This window comes from Anser brachyrhynchus (genome assembly GCF_964034855.1).
Source record: "Anser brachyrhynchus genome assembly, chromosome: 9".
In the NCBI taxonomy this organism is placed as follows: Eukaryota; Metazoa; Chordata; class Aves; order Anseriformes; family Anatidae; genus Anser; species Anser brachyrhynchus.
Window position 1 is genome coordinate 19,936,842 of NC_137703.1, and position 22,219 is coordinate 19,959,060.

Below are 22,219 nucleotides of genomic sequence, written 5' to 3' on the forward strand. Positions count from 1 at the left end.
GCAGGGTGGCTGTGGCTGCCTCACAGAGCACTGGGGTCTCACCAGCTCCATTTTGTGGTGGGAGGTGAGGCGTCCTCTCTGAGCGCTGGGGCACCTCACACCTTGCTTCATGCCTACTGCTCATGCCTGCGGGCTTTTCTGTTTGGTCAGGTTGTGAGTATGCTGGGGAGGTTGGTCTGGGGTCAAGAGAGGAGAGAGCTGTACATGTCTTTCTGCAGGGAGCCATTAGCTGAAGACCCCAAGATGTGGTAGCTGTGTGTGAAGTTAGAAATAGGGATGAGTGTTGGTCCTCAGCATTTTCTCTAAGCCTGTCCCTTAACGTGCTCCCTTTCTAGATTGTTTCTGCATTAGAATGTAGGAGAAAATTGGACCTATTGCGTTATCTCAGCAGTGTTAAGAATGTGCAAGGAAAACTGCCACTGTGTTTTGGGGATTTTTATTTGAACATAAATCTTATGTTGTTATAAGAACGAGAAAATAGCGTTCTCCTCAGAAGATGACAAGCTAGTGAGTAGTAATATGCTCCACACAAAGAGAGTCAAGTAGTGAAAGAGGGGTAAATGTCTTTTTTTCTTTCCTGATTGTTTTTCTCAGTAATCTCATGTGTGTCTGGTTGGTGTGTTTGTTTTCATTTTTATAAATAACCCATATCTTGTGTTTATCTAGGTCGGTGAGAAGGTGGGAAGAGGTGGTCCATGGGGGGGGAAAAAAAAGCTGTGTAATAGTAACATTTTGTGGGATATAAGAAAGTTTAAAAAGTTTTTTTTTTTAACTTTTGCTTCAATTTCCTGAAGCTGTTATTAAAATGGATGAAGTACTATATCTGAACCTTTGAATTGCTTCAAAGGGAAATATGTCATCACTTTGCAATTTCTGCAAGCTTTTCTTCAGCTTGCCAGCCCTAGGTTATGGATGAACATACTTTAAGGAGAAGAGCTGTATGGTGGATTTTAAATGCTTTCATCTTTAATTGGAGAGGGAGGGAGAACCATTTAAAACGGTCATAAAAATTTTAATGTAATTTGCAGCCCATTTAATACATTGATTTAGGCAACAACAGAAGTGTAGATTCAGCTACGTAGGGTGCTAAGTGACTGAAGCTTCCACACTGGAATGCTGACCAAGAAGTCTGTTATGAATGCTGGTGTATTTGACTTTTATAGTTACCTAGAGAAATTCTCTTTGTAGTTTCACATGGCCTAAATTTTAGTTCTGTTGTAATACAAATAATACGGAACAATACAAGTGTTGAAATAATTACCTTGCACTAAATGAAAAGGTACCCTGGAGTGATAATTCTCGTGCTTATAGTGAATGTATGTGTTGATTGCGTGAGGTGCTACAGGTGTTTATTTGTAAAAAAAACTTGATCAACAACACTGTGACCTGGTTTATGTTTTGCTTCCTCTCTCACCAACTAAATTAAAAGCTAGCAGATGCATGTGCATAACACAATAAGCTTTTGCATTCTTTGATCAACACTTAACCCAAGTTCAGACAAAGACATTTCGTAGTATGAACACTTGAATGTTTTTTCTCAGTACCTCTAACCTGCAGTGATAAGTGTAAGTAAATACCAGCATTTTATGCCTAATAAAATGAGGGAAATAGACAGAAATTTAGTATCAAAATCTGAAGTCTGATTTGCTCTATCACAACCTGCAGCATTTGTTGATGTATTTGACAACCTTATGCTCACAGACTTACAGTTCGCTGTTCTTGGTTTACATGACTACATCTGACATTTTGCCTATGCATTTCTTATCAGTTTTCTTCGGTAATGAAAACTGATAGGGAGGGCAAGCTCTTGCTGCTCTGCACTTTGACATTCCTTTTGACTGTTTCAGTATTGCTTTTACTGCCTGATTATTTTATTTTTTTTTGCTGAAACTTGATGGCCTCCTATTTGATTTGAGGCTTATGGGGAGTAAACGTGAAAGTCTCCAAAAGACACTCTCCACTATGTACTCTGAAGAAGCTAATGATGCTTATAGGTTTTGTTTGAATTTTGTAGTCCATGGTGTTGAACAGAAAAACTTACGGGGTAAATTCAGTGTACCCAATACAGCGTTTCCGTTTAGAGTTGGCAGATGGGTAGTGCCACAGTAGCTCATTGTTCAAGACATAGTGTGACTAAGGTCAGAGCCAGGCCAAGATTCTTCAAAAAATTTGTCCAAAATGAATTCTACAGCCTTCTTGATGAGGAGTGAGATTCTTTTTTCTGAAAAAATGGATGCAGCCATGTGTCTGGAACAGGAAAGTGGGAGAGTTAGACATGTTGTTTTGCTACTGGAGAGGAAAGGATAGTTAGCGTATGTTGCCCAAGAGGTGCCATATCCCAAATGCTTGCCATTCCTTTATGTGGACTCATCCCTTGTTTTGCAAATAGGAACCTGACATCCCTGATGTGGTATTGGCTAAGTTGGCTTCCTTAATTAATGCCTTGATTTGCCTGTAGCAAAGTTGTCACTGATCAAAATAAATTGGGCTTTGGAAACATCTGGCAGAAATCACCTTGACTTCATTCTGTTGTTACCTGGAAAAACCCTATCTGTGTTGGAGCTTGTGGGATGTACTGGAGGAGGACTCAGAGAAGAACGCAAGTACGAAAAGCTGGCTGCCTTCATCCCCAGACACTGCAGCAAGAAGGAAAACATGAAAATATTTGCACTTTCTCAGTTAGCAATCAAAGATTTATTGACCTTCACCAGTACTTAGAGGGATGTATATTAAAGACTAAGATCACAGGCTTTCTCTAAGAAACCTTAGTATATGAAAGCAGCACAGCATCAGGCTTGTTATGTGACTAAGAGCCCAAACAAGACATGCTTTCCTTTGAGTAGCAGATGACTGCTTTGCTTCTCTGTAGATAGTTATCTGGGTGTCAGTGTGGACAGAATATTTGAATGAGAGAAAAATGGTAGGAACAGTTCAGAAGAACAACAAACATACAGTAGGTTGACTGTATTGAAGAAAGGACTGGGTGACCTTGGAGGTGAGTTTGGAAGTGAAAAGAAAACAGATGCTGAGACTGGTATAAACAAACACATAATTTGAGTTGGAGGAGAGGGAAAAGTGGAATCTTGATAAAGAGAGAGAAGTAAGAATAAAAGCAACAAAATGTAGCAAGTTGCCAAGTAAATTTTTTTTTTAATGCTTATTGGCAATTTTTACTTTTATTATGTACAATAAAGTGTAGTCATGATTCTAGTCTTTGAAGTTGTGGAGGATTTGAGCACAACAGATTTGGCAACAAGTGTTTGTTCTGTAAATTAATCCTGTCACTACTTTTAAGAAAACTTTCACCTTGAAAAATAGGAAGGCTTCCGCAGAATAGAAAGCTAGAGAGAGAGCTAGTTCTCTTGTACATAAGAGAGTTTTACAGAGTCCTAATGGAGTACATAGCTGAATGATTTACATGATTAATTTTAATGATTTTATTTGCAATCTACCTCTTTTAATATACTTCTCTGCTGTAAAAGTACAGTGGTAATACCAGGAGACAGTGTAAGAGCTATTATTTATCTAGATTTTTTTTCATATTGATTTTAATGCCTTATTATTCATCTCAGACTCTTAATAATGAATATGAAAATTAAGGTGTTTCTACAGTACTTCAGAATATACTTCATTAAAAAGGAAACGAATGTATATGGACACACTGTATACCTTAGTCAAACATCTTTAGGTCATTTCTTAAGAATGGATAGCTGATGCTTAAGTTTGTAGTTGTGAGATTGGTTACAAATGTAGAATACACAACAAAGCACTTAACAAGAATCCCAGAAATGTGATGGTTTGTCTATTGTATGTTTAAATTAGGTGCAAAAGCATTTCCTTAATGGTGAAAACAGGTTCCCTGAAGGCTCTTTATGTCTCTTATGGTTTTAGTTATTATTCAAACCTTATTGATCTGAACAGAATTATACAAACATATTGTCTGTTCTCCTTGAGGTATAGTACAGAATTACCATTATAATTCATTGTACTGCTATGCAGTGTTTTAAAATTAGGAGGAAGCATTTACAAAACAACTTGCATTTGTTGGATTACTAACAAGGTTTTATATAAATATGTAACTTGCAGGTATTTCATAGATTCTGGCTGCTTCCCAGTGTTGCAGAGGGGAATGTGGTTACACACGCCACCTTTAAGGGTTTTGCTTGGTTTTAGGGCAAGGTATAAACAATACTGCAATTTTGGAGAATTCTTTTAACTACTTTGGAAAGTACATAGTGTAAAATAGATGTTTGTGTTTATCCCAGAGGTGGCTGTGTTTCAGTGGGATCTGGTGTGATGCTGACATGGTCCTTAGTGGTCTCTTAGAAATTCTTTGCCATGTGATCAGGCTTAAGATGATTTGGAAGATGCTTAAGGTTAAATTATCCTATTATCCCAAATAACGTTTGTTTATTGCTTTGACTTTTATCTTGATCTTATAGTTTGTAATTCTAAATTTTCATTACAGATTAGAATTAATACTGAAAAAGCAAAGGTATATAAGCTTGAATTTCCATATTCATTAAAAATGTGTTAGCTGTTCCTTGAAATAAGCATTACTGCATGCAGTTGATGCTATGATTGTACAGTAGTTGAGCTGTGTGCTGCCCAAAATAGTAAAGTGTATGCTGTTAATATATGGGGTAAAATAAGCAAGCAGTATTAAGGACATAACTGATTTCTGTAGATAAGAGAACTGAATTTTGTCTGTCCTTATGGGTGGAGAGACACCTGCAAATATAATATATCAGCGGGGGTTCTAAAACAATTCTTTACAGTTTTTCATGTAAATCTCTTCAGTATAGTAGTCTTACTTGTGTGTCAAGTATTGGTAAACAGTGTTAAAAATGAATACTAGCACTGAAAGTGTTGAGATTATGTAAAACCCAATAGAAACCTGAGGGCTGAAAAAAGTAAATCAATACTTTATGACTGTGTTGTAAAAAGCTTATAAAAGGATGTCTATGCAGAAGAGCGCTTTTAAAATGTCAGTATTTAACGATTTTCTAGAGGCATAGGTGCTGCGTATTTCAGTCCGTGGACCAAAAGATATGGCCCCTTCTGTTGAGCTTTCTTGTCATGTACCACTTTGAAAATCAGTTGGGTGTTAGACATTTTATCATCCAGCACATCTCATTGCTTTTTAGGATTTGTTTTGATGTCGACGAACAGGGAAAACTTGAGATGGAGTGTTCTTGTTTCTGCCAGGTGTTGTGGTTTGGCAACTAAGTACCGTACAGCTTCTCCCTTGCTCCCCTCCTTTAGCAGAAGGGGTTGTTGGGGTTGGGCAGAAAACAAGATGGAGGGAAAAAAAAATCAGCCTGTGGGTTTGAGGTAGGAGCAGTTTAATGAAAGAAAAGGCAAAGGCTGCAAGGAAGAAAAAGGAGGAAAAAAAAAATTCTCCACTTCTCATCAGCAAGTGATATTCAGCCACCTCCTGGGAAGCAGGGCCTCAATTTGTATAGCACTTGTTCAGGAAGAAAAACATTTCTGTAAGAAGAGTCTCCTCCCTTCTTCTCCTTCCCCTCTCCCCCAGGGTGTGGGGGGAAGTGTAACACTGTCCCAGCCAGACCCAGTACACCACGCTATAGATTTTTACACATTTACACACCTCCTGAAATGTGATGTATCATATCTTGCAATATCCAGTTGAATACAGATTTTTTGTTTCCATCTGTTTTATCACTTTGAGCATGAACCTGGAGAAACTCTGAATAGACGGGGGTTAGAAGAGTGTTTTGGCTGTATTCTCAGAATCTGAAAGTGACAGATATGAAAGGGAAGGGCAGTGGCCTTTGTATTTTGCAGATGAAATGGGTAATGTCATTGTACGTGCTGAGGATACTTCCAACATTCTGCTACTTAATTGCATTTTATATCAGAGGAAAGCCTTCATTTAAATGCTTGCTGCTACAAAAACAGGTAGTCTTGCTCATCTCCCTGCAAATGGGAGCACTATTATGAGTTCACAGAATGGCTTTCTAAGTTAAAATAACTCTGCAGCACTAAAATAAGTATTTTGGGTTTTACATTCGTGAATTTAAAGTAGGCACAACTATCAGCCTTCAAAAACCAAATTTACCAAACAGATCCAAAAATTGATGTTGGCTCTTATTTGATACAAACATTAAAAACTAAGTGTGACTAGTTTTTCCTCTCATATTTGATTATGGATAAGGACAGAGGGCCTTGAAATAGGAAAGCATTTCTTTTTGAGGTAATATGTCCTCTAAAATTGTCAGTCTTGCGAGTGTCTTCTAGGATTCATCCCAGCGTGCTCAGTACCCATCTTGAAAGATGAAGCTCTGCATTTCAGCATGTGTCCTTTTCAAAGCAATGCAGAAAGTGTAACCTTTCTATTCTGATCTTGGAGTCTTCCTGTGTGCTGTTTAGAAGTCATAATGTTACATCCATGGAAGCAAGTCTTTAGTCTGGAGGTGTAAGAATTCTGGAAATTAGATCAGGATCATCAATAATAGTCTTTGAATGATTTAAGAGAGAATGTCAGAATAGAATGTTGCTATGGGATAATGTCCTCCCACTGCTAGATGAATGTCTTAGCATCCTCTTGGCATTCTTAGGAAATAAACACTGAGGTAAAGCTGAGACATTTATTTCCAAAATGGGAGCGATTTATCCTGATAAAGCATTGTATTCCAGTGACTCTGTTTCCATTATACCAAACAGTTCATGATGGAAGATGCTGTCATTTGATTTGATGGATGTTGATATTTCGTAGAATGACAGTTGAACTTTATGCGACTTTTATGCAAAATATGCATAGGTACTTAGAGAAATGTTGTTTCCTAATGGTTTTGGATGACAGACTTGCCTTTTGCTTTTAGCTGTTCAAAATGACTTTATTTGTCATAATACGTTAAATTTAAAATTCTATATATTTGTCACTCTGAAGTTTACTTAAAAGCATCAAAGTTTTGCTATTTAATGGCTAACAGAAATATTAAATATAACTGTAGCATGTAATAGAGGTGTCCTGTCAGTTAATGCAGTAACAGTTTTCAGTAGCTCACAAATAGCCTGAGCACTCACTCTCAGCTGAAAAATTATAGCAAAGCTGGGGTCGTACACCAGCCTGTGTACACCAGATCTGAAACTGACTTCAAAGCCGGACATGCCATATTCTGCTATCTAACGTTAATGACATCCCAGTCAAGGTGTAGTCTGTGTGCTTGTGTCACTGATGTTGGAAGGTAATGGGAGGTATCTCAATGTGACTTCTGTCCCAAGAAAAACCATAGGACCTGTTCTGAGTACTTGAAGGAGAAGAGGTGATTGGGAACAGTCAGGAAGGATTCATCAAGAGTAAATCACATCTCACCAATCTGACTACCTTCTATGGTAAAATAACTCCGTGAATTAAGAGGAGAGTGGTGGATGTCATTTATGTTCGCTCTAGCAAGGTGCTCAGCACTGTTTCTTATGTCCAAGTTTGCATGTTGCCTGGATGATGAACAAATGGGTGGGTATGGCCAGTCCCAGAGTGCAGTGGCAGTTCATCCTATCCTGCCTGGATAAGTCACCAAGTGCTGCTGCTGTCCGTCCTGGGACCTCTCCTGTTACACTGACCTGCTGGAGGTGAATGTGTGCACTTGCACAGAGATTGCAGATGATGCCAGATTGAAGGAACCAGTCATTAAGCTCAGGGGCAGGGCTGCAATTCAGAGGGAGCTAGACAGGCTGTAATTCTATACCCTGGATAACTTTTTTAAGGGCACATTCAATTCTACGTTTTACAAAAGAAGGATGTTTTAAATAGAAGGTGGCCTACAGAACTTGTACAATTAGTTTGGGTATTTTTTTTTTTAAGAATATATTCTTAGATGAAAGGCCAAACATACGAGTCTGACGTAGCACTCATTCAAGGACTCCATAGGGTGTTTTTGCAGAAATATACTTGGGTGAAATATTGGACATGTAAAAATTATTATTTGCATTTACAAAATTACAGAAGGTTGATAATATATAAATTGTTTAAGAAAGGTTACTTTTCAACTTTCGGGAAAAAAAAAGACAATTTAAAAAAAAAAACACCTAATAATTCAGTGAAAGGTTCTGGTATTTCTCACCTTGTGATGTTATCCTTCTAAACATAACTGTAAGAAGAAGACTTGATATCTTAGTAACACTGATTGTTAAAATTCTAATTACATCAGCGTTAATAACTGCAGCGTAGATAATATTCCTTCATTATTTGTTCTACGTTTGGAGATCAGTTCATTTCCAGTCAATATTTGCACACCAATTTCCATGCATTTGTTTGGAAGTGAATATGTGTAATGAATAATGAGCCAGATAAATTATTTATGTAAGTTCACTGTAGATATTAGGAGAAAAGGGCTTAATCATTTCTAGTTTAAGGCTATGGAACCTACAGACCTTGGGAAAATAAACCAAGTTACCTTGTTAAAATGTGTAGATGTTTAAAAATAACTTACGCTATGCTGCGTAACAGGAGCAGCATTGTTTCAAAGGGAAACACTGAATACAAATACAGTAACAGATGAAGAGAGTTGAAGGTAGTCTGTTTATGACACTAACCAGCTAAGCTTGTTTTGCTGTTTCAAGTATACAGGCATTTGGCCAGTTTAATATCAAGGCTAATATGTGATTGCAGATACTTTAAATAAATTCCAAAGATGCAAAAAGAAGGAATAACGGTCTGTAACAATAACAACCTGCTTTTGATATATTTTGAGATGGCAACAACCAATTCTTTTAGGGATATTTGAGTGATGGAGGATTAATAGACAGTTTTTTAAGAAGGACTGGAGCTAATATTGGAGCCAACCTTACCGCTTTTATGAGGAAACATGACAAATGTAGGCAAAAAAAACAACAACAAGAGAACTTTTTTTTTTATTCAGACTTTTACTGTAGTACTACTACTACTGGAGAAACATAGGCTCAGCTCATGGTCTTATCAGACATTTCATTACATGACAGACTTGAATTAATGTTGAATTGCTTTAGGTCAATACTCTTGACTGCTGCATTGGTCACAGGCTCAGAGCAACATTGTGAGAGATGGTCTTGTCTGGATAAACCTGACATTTGCTAAACAAAAGGCAAATAAAGGATAAAAGGAAAGAGAATAGGTAGAGAAAGAAAAAGGACAAATAGGGAAGATAAAACATTTTAAGTCTTTCTGGCTTCAAATTCAGATGAATATGTAACCTATTCACACAAGCTGTTTGACTAGGACAATACAAGTTTGGTATGGTTTATCATAATATTATGATATAGCTCAAGTTTCTTGTGGGATACTGTGATGGATTCAGGGAGACTGCGATCGTGGTGGTTATGCTGATGACACTTTCCAAAGGATTCCAGAAAGAAGGAATCGGTAAAATGCAGCACCATCTTTGTGTATTGTGGTTCAGTGTTGGACCTAGATCACAGATGCTAATTTCAGATTCCATGCTTTTCTTATTTAGCATTGTTTCTGTAGTTTTGTCTATGTGGTGCCTTCCTGTCTTCCAGCTGATATTGTAAGTGAATTTTAATATTTTTAAATATGTTTCTGTGATAATTACTGTTTTAATGATTTGCTAGGAAAAGGTACTAGAGGGAAGCTGGTGAATGAACTGGTTGAAACAAATACCAGCTTGATTTTTTTTTTAATTTAAACATGTGGCTAACATACAGAGCAATGATGATGGAGGAGAACTGATATCAAAGATTAATTCCATTTTGATGTTTTAATTTTGCTCATAGATGCCTATATCATGCAAGAATTGGCATCACTGAGGTAGCACCTAGCTATCCTGTTGATATATTCAGTAATATGCAATTAATGAGGAGGATTTTTTTTTAATCACCTATGGGGCCCCCTTCCTTACCTCCATGAAAAGCCCCAGTATGACACTAGGAATCAGAAGCTCTTCCTTTCTCTTCATCTTCTCAACTTCAGTGATTTTCATTTTGTAAGTCCCTTTATTCTGGACTCCAGTGCTACTGAGCAGCAGCACTATTTAATGACCTTCTGCATCAGCAGTTTCATCTCTTGAGAAATTAAAATTGATTTGTTTTGTCTTTGATACTGAAAATCTGAAGTGTAACTTTTCCTGACTTGTGTAATACTAGCATCTGCAGTCAAGAAACATTAAAGAAGAGAATAAAAAATCACAAATCTTTGTGGAGTTAAGGCTGTTTTACTGTTTTAAAACAAACTGTTAACTAACATGGTCCAAAACAACGACAAAAAAAAAAGGAGTGTCACTGTATAGTTTTGTCCCTAATCAGAATTAACACTTTTAAATATTAGTAAGTATATGTATTGATGTAATAGTATAATTATATATTTGTTATATGGATTAATATAATATTACAGGGACTCTGTGCAAAGAAAAAAAATTTTGTATTACTTTTTGTTTCCATTTGTGTTTTATAGGACCTAATTCCTTTCTGTTCTTCGCCATTCTGTCTTAAAAAATTGGCAGGTTAACCTATAGATGTAAGAAGCATTATGCTCATCCTTAAAGGATAAAGTAGTGTTTGACCTCCAACATCTATTCTGTGATAGACTGCAACTTTCAGTTTATTATTTTAACAGATCAATAGGTACATTAACTTCAATAGGAAGCCCAGACTCTGCCTGAAGTTAAATTTGGCAGTTTTTTTAATTAGTTTTATTCTCCCATAAGGTTAAAAATTCTTTAGGACAATCAAAGACAGGAAAGTAATTCACTGGAGAAAAAGCAATGATGCAGAAAATGCCAATATCAATTTCCTAAATAAGTCATAACTTGAATGCCAAGAATCTTGTTTGCGCTACTAACTCTAATAGTATGAGTAAGCTAAGGCACTGATCAGAAGGCACATTTTACAAATTTGTGATTTAACTTAAGAGGATGACTGAGACAAATTAAGCCTTGCTGAGCTATATAAGATAGTATCTTGGGGGGGGTGGGGGTGGGGAGAAGACCTTTAGCCTAGAGGAAACAGTGTTGGTTGTAGCCCGATTTACATTTTAAAGGCACATGAAGGTGGACAGTTAAGTGCTGAAAGGGAAATTTCCAGTTCGGGTGTGTATTTCGTATGGCATAGCATATTTGAGGTTGAGTGGAACCACAAAATAAGCCATTAAAACAAAGAAGCTAGTTAAGTGAAATAAATGTTCTTTTATTTCTTCCACCTCAAACACACAGTCCATTGAATTTATTGGATCTAGCTGGAAAGTGTTTTGCTATAATAACTTGTGGCTCAGTGGTAGAAGAATGAGTGTAAAAGTGCTGAAGCTAATGTTGGTTTCCTCAAAGATAGGCAGAGAGCGTATATGAAGACAGATGTAAGGTTTCATGTTGGCCTGAACCAATTGATTTGTCTTCTCCACATCCCACTTTTCTGTAGCTTAAGAAACATGGGAAATTACACTTCTCTTGGGGTGGCAGCTGATCTCGGGCAAAAGTGTCTGCACTGAATGGATGCAGAATGCTCTGTTTCAAATGGGGTTGTAAAACGTGGAAGACTGACATTTCAGGAACCAGCTCAGTGTATCTGCAGTCCATGATCCAGACTGGCTGCTGCTCAGAATGAAGAAGCACCATTTTATGAGGCTCGTTGACAAGACTGGAATGGAAGCACAGATACCTAAATATTTTGATTTTGTTTCTAAAAGGAGTGAAATAGACTTGAGGAAGGTTGTAAGATATCGATGGAAGTAGATTGCTGCTGTAATTCATGAAAAGGAGGAGTTCAGTGACAAAAGCATTGAGGGAAAACTGATTTTCTTAGTCTGTGTCAATGTTTGGGAGCTTTTGAATATTACCAGCCATAGAGACTTAGTACTTCCAATAACACAACTCTTCCTTTGCCTGCCTTCCGTTCACCCTGACCTGCCACACTGCTCAGTCCTGCATACATTTTCCTAAGCTTTAGTTGAAAGCCAGGAAATGAGGGAAACATTGCATGGGAAAAATCAGAAACTTGTTTTCTCCTTTCAATTTCTTGATCATCAGTTTATACTTTGTGCAGTTCTATTTCTTGGGCCAGAAAAATCTCTAAGGAAAGAGTAAATGTCTCCAGAAGTCAAATGGTTCTGATTCAGTAATCCATAATGGTATTAGGAAGTGTGCTGAAGACAGAGAGATATCTGCTGGATAAAGCATAAATCCTAAGTATTTTTGGTTGCTAGAACACATTTTTCACAAGGCACAGTTTACTGGTCCACTGCTTCAGTTTGGTCTGCATTTCAGCTGGAGAAATCGTACCTTGCTCCCTTTCAGTCTTTAGTGTTTCTATAGCGATTAGAAGCACTCCAGAGCTGTAGGTAAAATGCAGCCTATTTTTCCCCACTGTGCATGCACATCGTGAAACACAAGTATTTTGCTTCAGCAAAGCTTACTGATATCCTAGGGTGAGACATGCTGAAGAAAGGTAGATAGCGATAATTTTTTGTACTTCATTTTCTAAGAGGGCACAGCAGCTAGGCTAGTCAGAATATCTACAATATTATTACATTAAAAACTCTCCTCTCCTCAGAAGGACCGATAGCAAATGGCTCTCAAATGTTAGCTAGATGCATAAAGATAAAAAGTACTAAAAATAAATGTCCAGTATGTTTATATTTACAAAAATATTTCGAAAAATATTTTTCTGGTGTTGTTGCAAAATCTACTATGAGTGGAAAAAAGATGCAAGAAATCTAAAAAGCAGGGTTTTTTTTCTGTTACCAACTTGTGTTTAACTTCAGAATTTCAGATGTTTGAGAATTTTTGGGAGACAGAGGGATTTGGCCAACCTCTCTTCAGTGGTTTGTGGGGACGGGACAAGGGGCAATGGCCACAAAATGGATCACAGGAAGTTCCACACCAACGTGCAAAAGAACTTCTTCACAGTGAGGGTGACGGAGCACTGGGACAGGCTGCCCAGGGAGGTTGTGGAGTCTCCTTCTCTGGAGGTTCCTTCCAACCCCTACAATTCTGTGGTTCTGTGAATTTTTAGCATCGTTTTGTCCTATCAAGACTCTTTAAAAAAATTATTGAAAGCATTAAAGAAAAGTGAAACTGCTTTCATTTCTGTTTGCACTGTTTTGAAGTGTGGATTGAAGTTAAATGATATTTCAGTCTTAAAATATATGGTGTTCATATTTTATTTTTGAAGAGGTTACATGTTAGTTCTTTACTTTTAAGGGAAAGACATTTATAGACAGCTTTATTATTTTGTTATCCAGGCATAATGCCTTTAAATATATGACTATAGCAATTGTGTGTGTTTTTTTTACCTTCTAATTATTGCGAATTAATTTATATTATAAAACAGTCTTCAAGATAGTAATCACTTAGCATTATAAGGGCAACCAACCTAGTGGAAATTGATTAAGATGCAATTTATAAAGGAAAACATAAATAGGCTTTTGGAAAATAATGCTGGATATATACACACAGCAAAAAATAAAGTTGAGGATTTTAAGTATCCACCCCACAGGCATAAATAAGGACAAAAGGCAGTTAAATGAAAGAATTTGTAAGGTGCGCTAGTGGAAAAGAATTGTCATTGATTTATAGCAAAAATCCAAATATTGTTGATAGAAACAATATCAACCTACAGCTAGCAGACCAGCCAAATAGTTTAGGAACAGATCTTCAGAAACAAAATTTGTGACATTTGTAGCTCCTTTAAAAACAAGTATGCTGTATTTCACAAACTATTTATAGTGAGAAATATCACATATCTCACTATTTCAAGTGAGAAAATGTTAATTGTTGGGAAGACTTGGAGGATTTTTTAAAATTTATTTTTAAATTTGTTTTTCCCCCCAGAAAATGTAAATAAATGTACACTCTTCTCAACCTGTGCAATGAAGCTCTTCTGTTAAAATATCCATGGGAACAGACAGAAAAAAGAGTGAGAAATAATAATAATTTACTCTGTGAAAATTAGTATTTACTTGTAAGTTGGTGGTAAAATGTCCCTGGGTTTTCAGGTTTCTTCCAATTTTAGTCTCATGCTCAGTTTAGGTAGTCGTACCTTTTATTTTCTTGTGCAAATGCTTTATTTGCATGACCAGTTAATTTTTTTTGCATGTATTTCTAAATATTGCTCATTTAGGTTAATAATGCTAAATTGTGTCCTTTTGTAAAGTTATAACTAACCAAGTGTTATATTTTGAGATGAGCTTTTCTTATATATAACTCTGTGAAAGCAGCAGAAATAAATAGAAACAGCTACTGATACGTAGATACATACCCGTGTGTACTCTCACAGGATATGATCATTTGTCTTTTTCACTTCTCTTTTGTGAGGAGCGTCAGGGTTTAGCAGTGATTATCAAGAGGGCCTTGTGCCATAAAGTCAGTGCCTTCGTCTTGTGGACCTTTTATTTTTTTGTGTGGATTAATAGAGTCAGTGGTAATCAGTGAGCACTTGCACTGTAGTGTCTTCTGCCTTTCAGTTCTGTGGACCATGCTCTCTGACAATGTTAAGGATTATGAAGTTTTTCTTAGTTTTTACTGTACACAGGTTAATTTGATAGGCTCAGCTCAAATGGAGGCTTACTAAGTTGCTGTGAAATGACTTAGTTCCTCGCTGACCTGCGCTTTGTGTTTGCACTTGGGCAACTCTCTCCCCAGTCAGAATTCTGCACTGACTAGGAGTCATGTTTCACATTTACTTTGTACAAATGTAAGTGATATTATGCAAGTCAAATACTAGTGAGAAATAGTTTCTTGTCATATCTACCTCTGTGTAGCAAATAGGACTAACTACTTCATGTCATGCTGGTATTCTCACATCTGTTTATTTGATGATGTCAGCTGTGTAGTGTTCGAGTGTATCTGGAGGAATGCTTTGATTTTTTTCTCCTGCCTTATTCCATAGTGCAACCTCCTATTCCTCTAAATGAAAAAATGAACATGTGAACTAAGCTTTGCTTAAGAAATCTATTTCTTTTCATTCCTTGGGCTTGGTTACCTTCAGGCCAGAGGCTGTGAAAGATCTAGGAGCTCTCATGTTTTCTCTGTCTTTATGCTGGTTAGACCACAGGCTGGGTCTGCAGTTGTGGTCATTAGCCACTTAGTTTCAAGGCGATGATGCTTTCCTTTCCCTGTATTTAAACCTGTGGTGCAGCCATTATATGTACAGTGCTTGTAGCACTACTGTCAAAGGTGTGGCAAAAAAACTTAGTAGTGACAGAAGGAATATTCTTAGTGTGGCAAGAATGCAGGTAGTGTCATAAGTATCCTCGTTAGAACAGATTAGAAGCAATTAGGAACAAAAAATTGAAGTAGTGACAGCTCTTCAAAGTAGGTTGTGTTTGTGTATCTAGTATGTGTAATGTAATGGTGGAGATTATAAGAGGACTTTAATGTCATATGTTTCATAGATTAAGCATAAGAATGATTTACAATAAATCTTAAAGAAATCTTAAAGTATCGACATGTATATTGTAAAAATTGTGCCATTACCAAAGATTTATTTTTAAGTTACTATACTCTATGTATTTGCCCACTCGCAGTAAGAAACAGTGTTTTATTCCAATTTGGTTATACTTCCGTGCAGAACATGTTGTTTTGTTACACTTACGGCTTCCTTGACTTTCAAAACAAACATTTTAAAGGAAACATTTCTCAAGGAGCTGATACCAGAACTGTGCATTAATAAGCATCTAAATTACATATCTTGCCATGTAGAACAAATTGGATTTCTTTTCATTAATACCAAGGAAGCAGAAAACAAGCTGAATCCCGAGTGAATTAAATGAACATAATTATCTGCCATTTCTTCTGCTACTGTAAAACAGTTTTTATTCAATTAACTCATGAGCATGTAACCACTATTTCCATGGAGTTCAAAACAGCTTGTGTCAAAATCAAGGAATTTCCTTATACATTGTATGCAGTAGTTTCAAACCATCTATTACCCTAATCATGGCAAGTGTTCTTGTACATTTTTTTCAGCTTAAACCAACAACCTGCTAGTGGTTCTGCAATTTTTTTCTCCTAAGCAATTTTTTGAAATGCTGTAGTACCGTGCTTGAAACATGAATATTTATTTATTGTTTTGTTGAACTTGATTCCAGCTTGGTAGAAAATAACCTTAAACATTAGTTCCCATAAGGAATTAGGAGAAAAATGTACACAAAGTTGTGTGTGTGGTTTTTTTTTTGCGTTTAAGAAGCTTGATGGGGACTAAAAATCTCATAGTTACCATACTCTTAATTATTAACTTTGCTAGCTTTCTGTTGAGAACTTTATATTATTACTGTGTTTTTAACGTCTAATCAGTGTGGAACTGGTAAGATGTTATATAAAATACAGAAGAGAAACACTAATATTTAATACTTGGAGGTCTGTTTTTTTCCCCCCTCCTTCCAATTATGAATTTCTAAGTGGGGCAAGTTCTATTTTATGGGAGACCAGAGGAAAAACTCTTTTCTGCTTTGTTTGAAGTGATCTATTTATTTATTTATTTATTTTGAGAATGTGTTCCCAGAACTTCTAATTTTTGCCTCATCCTGTAATGTTTCTGGCTGGTAGTTAATTATTTATTCCTTTCAATATCACTCTAGAGATCCTTGATGGATTAAAGCTTCAGTGCAAAACATTTACATAATAAGATAAATCTCATAATGATACAGAAAAGTGTCCCAAAGTTATGAAATTAGTTTTCCCTTAATGTTATATGCAGAAACAATTTGTGTTATAGCTTTTTAAAAACATATTCTGTTACTCATAGTACAGAATAACAGTTAATTTAAAAACAGCAGCTATATCATTAGATGAATCTGCTAGAGATGAGAAATCTCTGTGAGTGTTCGGTAGGGCTCCAAGTTAAGATTGCAATGCCAGAGCAATATAGCTGTGCCTTGCAAAACTTTGTGAGATATAAGAGATATTGCCACCCTCTACAGGGACAAGAGGAAGACTTATGCTGATTGCTCTGAAGGGAAAGAGGAAAGGTCTCTTGCTTATCCTAAATCAGAACAAATCCCTGGAAGTTAGAGGATATGGATGAAATACAATTCCTGTTTCTTGATCAGACTACACAATCACTGTAAAATATTATTGCTGTTGAAATGTTCTTTATTGCTCTTCAGACTACGGTTACTGGCTCCACAGCTGTATTGATGGAATAGTTTGTTTGGATATTCAAACTCCAGCACAGATCAGTGCTCTTGATTTTTGTTTTTGAAACTTTTACTTAACGAATAGCTGTCTGCCCCAGAGCATGGTCTAATGTTTACTTCAGTGATGGTGACCTGTAAAGGATGCCATGTTTGCTTGGAACAATATGAAATGTATCTGTACGTACATCAGTTCTTAACAATCCAAGCTTGAACAAATTTAGGTTGCATATTAAGCCAGAAATGCATCTGAACTTTATGTGAACTGAAAAGTGGATCTGCTTTGTTGTTCTGTCTTCTCTTTCTTATATTCTTAAAAGTACACTTCTTGGATTTGCTGTTCTACTCTTCTGTCCTCCATTTAGGTTCAGAAATAAAACAACATCATGTGGCTTGTGCAATCATCAATTTTTATTATCTGTTAAAAATTATCCTTTTTTGAGATTTAGCATGACATATGATGGAATGGGGATTCTTTTTATATTTGAAAGGATGATTACTACATTATGCTTGACTTGAGCTGCGTTTGTACACAGGGAGAAGTAACAGACAAATGCCATCATTGTAGAATGGCTGTCCGCTTTTAAGTTCTGCATATTCTGGAAGGGAAATGTGTATCTCCTGTGTAAGAAATACTGTTTCTTAAAGATGAAAGAGTAAATAACTTGATGTAAATGTAAATGCTTTAATGTAAAGCATTATAGTATTCAATGTATGACGCAGGCAAGTGCTTCTGGGATACCCTTTTTTAATTTACAAGTAAAACACTTCAGGATTTCTTGTTGTTGTTGTTTTGCCAATGCTACAAGCTCAGCTTGAGATGTAAATCAAGCTGTGTTCATTCTGGTTCATGCATCATTGCCAATAAAATGTTTCTGGAACTGACACTTAGCTGGCAGTCTGCTGGTTATTTGGGGATGGAATCCAGCTTGCGTTTCCATAATGGTCCTGATTCTCCAGAGCTATTGCAATAAATACTAAAGGTGAATTTTTGCTGCTTGTGCAGACACACAAGCTTGAAAACACTGAGCTGAGATGGTCACCCCCAAGATTCCTCCCCAAGTCTATGGGTGCTGTGAAGGCTGTGTCCTCCCTCCCCACTGCCAGCATGTGTCCCAAGGTTACTCTAAGGGCTCTGAAGTGCCTGATGACCGTAGCTGCTGGCTGTTGCATTGTTTAGCATGGGGAAGCTGTTGTCATTTTGATGCTACATCCATCTGAGATGAGAGGAGGCTGAGTGCGGATTGTTTTGTGTGGCTGTTTTTGTTTCTGATGCTAAAGAAGCAGCTGAGAATGCATAGCTGGAGGCTGTAGGAGTGTGGTGGTTGTGGCGGTATGGCCTGGAGCAGGCAGTGCTGCTGGCTGAGCAGTCACTGGGCCTGCCACCGGGATTGTCGTGGCTGTAGCGCTGTGTTGGAAGTGATCGCTTTAGCTAGCAGGCTGCTCCTGGGGGAAGGGGCCTCCAAAAACGCCTCAGGGGTGGGAGTGCTTGTGCAGCACAGAGAGGTCAGTAGTCTGGTGTTACTGTTTCACAAGGACCTGTATTTAGAGTTACCTTCTGAAGTTATTTGAGTAATGTCCTTGTTATGAGGGGTTGATGACGGGGCTATTTGGGCATCTCTTCAGGCTTATAGCTAAAAATAGCTTCTAATGAACACTGAATGAGGGCCTGAATTTTCCTGGAGCTTTCCCATTAAAACAATGTTGACTTTCTTTTTTTTGACTAAAAGAACTTTTTTTTATATAAGCATTTTGTCTATAGCTTATCAATTATATTTTTCATTAACCAGGTTAAACTTTTTTATTTGATGTCTTTGTGAAGTTCTAATGAATACAATCTGTAGACTTCTAAGCTTTAAACAGCCTTTTGATTTCTGCTTTATGAAATGTCCATAATTATATATTTATTTTAAAATTCAAAACTTTATTTTTAAAATCAGTTTGTTATATGCTTGCATTAACAACAGAAATAGGCTTCTTTTAAGCTCCTATCTGTGTAGTGTGAATGAATATGGTACTGTAACATCACGTCTGGTAATAATTTGCTTGTATTTAATTTTCCTCCTATTTTTTTTATGTGAAATTAAAATGCCACTCGACTATCCTCTCAGACTACCTTTTCATTCTGTAATGCTATAAATCCACATCATCAGTGTTTTTTAACATCGGGGGGTGTTTTGTGTCGAGTAGAGCTTGAGAAGAGTAATTGAAATCTTGAATAATGCCATTCAACTTTCTGTAGCTTTTTTCTCACACCCTTACCCTGAAAGTGCATAAAAGGCACAAAAAAACAAACAAACAAAAAAAAAAACACTCTCTTGGGCCATGTATCAAGTTTTGCTCATGATGCACGTTAGACTTTCCTGGCATATGACAAGACAACTTCTTCGTTCCATAGATGAGTTGAGTTTGGTCTCTGTGCTTACTAGACAGTAAGGCCTAGTGACATTGCCAGGACTCATATAAATTACATTTTCATGAAACTCTAATTGTACCTGTGAATTTAAGTTTTGATCTTTCTACAATTGAACAAAACAAACAAATGAACACCTTTATTTGTCTTCAGTGCAGGTGGAAGAGTGTCTATTAGGCTGTTTCTCAATTAGCCTCAGAAGATATCTTAATAAATAAATTGAAAAAAGCTACTGTAATTAAAAAAAAAAAAAAGCCACCACTTGTTCACAAAACAGGGCAAAGACTGGTGTTAATCTTGAGGACTCTCCATGTCTATCTGACAGTATGGCTGAATGTTCCCCTGTAAAGACAGGGTGACTGGGCAATTATAGCAGCAGATTTTTCCATGCAGGAGTACAGCAAAAGCTCCTTGGTATGACTGACATAAATTTGACATTTGTGATTTCAGATTTTTGATCTGGAGATCTGCCCATAACAGTCATTACAAACGAAGTACCCCATTAATTTGAACTGCTCTATATGAGTAGATATTTAAATGAGATTACAGTGCAAAGATATTTGTATATGTCTTCAGTAAATATTTCATGAAAAGAATTTATGCCAGGTTTGTAAGAAACTACAGGGCATGAAGAAATGAAAAGCATTCACAAGTCCATACTAGCACTGTTTACAATGCCAGACAGTAAAACAGTCATTACATTTTAGTAATTTGTTGTTGTTCTAAATGTATTTCTGCATTTAGCATTAATTTGTATAATACGTTAGATTTTTTTTCTATCCTCATTCTTCTGGGAGATGAAAATTTTCGTCTTTAACAACTGTGCTTTATAACTCAAATCTGTGTCCTACTTCTGTAGTTTCTTTGAAATTTTCAAGAAGCTGACTAAGACGCAGTAACTTCCTGTTTTACCAAATCAACTATTTGCTTACTTGTTACCCAATGTTCTAAGGATGGCTTTTCAACATCCTAATATATTCCATCTCAGTAACAGTTCAGAATTGTCTTCCTATGTTCTGTATGCTTGGATGCTTTTTAAAATGAGGTGTTCCTGTGGAACAGGCTTGATGCACGTTCTCTAAGATAACAGTAAACTGATATCACCATGTGGATTTTGAACAAAAGGCTCTTCAATGATCTGCAAGGACAAAGATGCCAAGAGAAGAGAGCACAGAGCATCAGTATGATTAAAAAGAATTCCTGATAATTAATAATCATGAGTCATCTACTTAAAATTTTCCATCATTGCAGAGTAAGCAACATATGTAATTTAAATACATGGGAAAATAATGCAACATAAATATACTCACCCTTTTATTCAGTATTATCTACTTTTCCATTTTGAAGGGTTAATGCTGCATGTGTTTCAACTTTGTAAAGCCCAAGAACTGGAACGCGTGTCTGGAAGACCTGGAACAGGATGTTTCCCCTTCAAAGGCATGTTTACTTCCCAGTATTATTTTAATGCCTGTTTTTCCCCTTCGTTGTTGCACTGTTGCCAGCACAAGTTGTTTGTTGCCAGCACATCATGTTGTCAGTGTTTGTCCTTGGTTGGCTTCCAGTGCAAGTACTAAGAGTATTATGTTTTGATGCAGGAGGAATATATAGGTTGTCATAGTTTTTGTTTGTTTGTTTTGTTTTAATGAATGTGTATCCAGTATCAAACATTTACAAGGGACAAGTACATATACTGTCAAATTACTATCACTTACTGTCTCCATTCAGCAGGTGAATTGAAATTGCAGGCATTTGTGTGAATTCTGTAGTTAGCTGCCTTAAAGAAAGTTTAAGGAAAGAAAAGTCTTGACTGTTTTTGGTAATGTTTTTTAATCAATAGATCTCCATTCTCTACAAATAAGAACAAATTCTCTTAGCACTCAAGATAAAAACTTTGGTGCAGTAGGATACAACGTTTTGCAAAATAATGGATGTCAGTAATGTTTTGTTGGTTGATATACTTACTATAATTAACAGCGGTCACTAGTATTTTGGGGATATTTTAATGGATGTTTCATTTTTCTTTCAGTCTTTGCACACTGTTATTAGCAGCAAATCAAAATTATTCTAACCTCAGACTTGCATTTGTGGTATGTGATCCTGCAATCACATGGTTTAGTTGCTCGACTTTGCCTGACTTTTCTCACTTGAAGTCCGTGAAGTAAAGTCAGGCAGATCAATGAAGCAAGTAGAACTAACCTGGGATGTTTGGATAGTTGTTCTACGCTGTACAGCTTTTGTTCGTGTGCCAGAAAAGCTGCTGAACATCCTCCTCATCCAAACTGCAGCTGTATCCAATCCTGGTTCACTTGTGGCTGCAAAATCAAACTCCTAAATAATAGCTTGTCAAAAAAGGTTAATTTTCAGGTCTGATACTCGTGACAGTGTACTGTTAAACTATATAGCATCAGTTTAAATGTCCAAACGTGTAATAGAGTTTGCCCTAGAAATTAAAATTATCATGTAAACTGACAAAATTTATACTGGCGTCTAATTATGGTGTATAATAGGGTCTCGTTCCACTGTACTAACACCTCTCTTTAATTTTTATTTTTTTCAAATCTCATTAATCTGGACATGCAAGTTTTATTCTGTTTTGGACTCTAACTTGCTACAATTGCAATTCTGTTTTATAAATTCTGTTATGGTTAATTAGCAATTTTTATTGAAAAAAATTTGCTACTAGATTAAATAAGAATCCATAATCCAGACTCTGTTTTATCTTC

General features: G+C 36.5%; 1 protein-coding gene and 1 long non-coding RNA gene across 10 annotated transcripts in view; both read left to right on the forward strand.

Annotated features, from left to right (window-relative positions):
* Positions 1-22,219, forward strand: part of CLSTN2 (calsyntenin 2) — a 344,598-nt gene that overhangs the window by 177,771 nt on the left and 144,608 nt on the right. The gene's annotated exons all lie outside the window — the stretch shown is intronic.
* LOC308200103 lies at positions 41-22,203 on the forward strand. Of its 2 annotated transcripts, none has more exons than XR_013955238.1 (3): positions 41-64; positions 20,559-20,748; positions 20,844-22,203. It is a non-coding gene; the product is annotated as an uncharacterized lncRNA (long non-coding RNA). The 2 variants fall into 2 exon arrangements; XR_013955239.1 differs by lacking the exon at positions 41-64 and adding an exon at positions 542-556.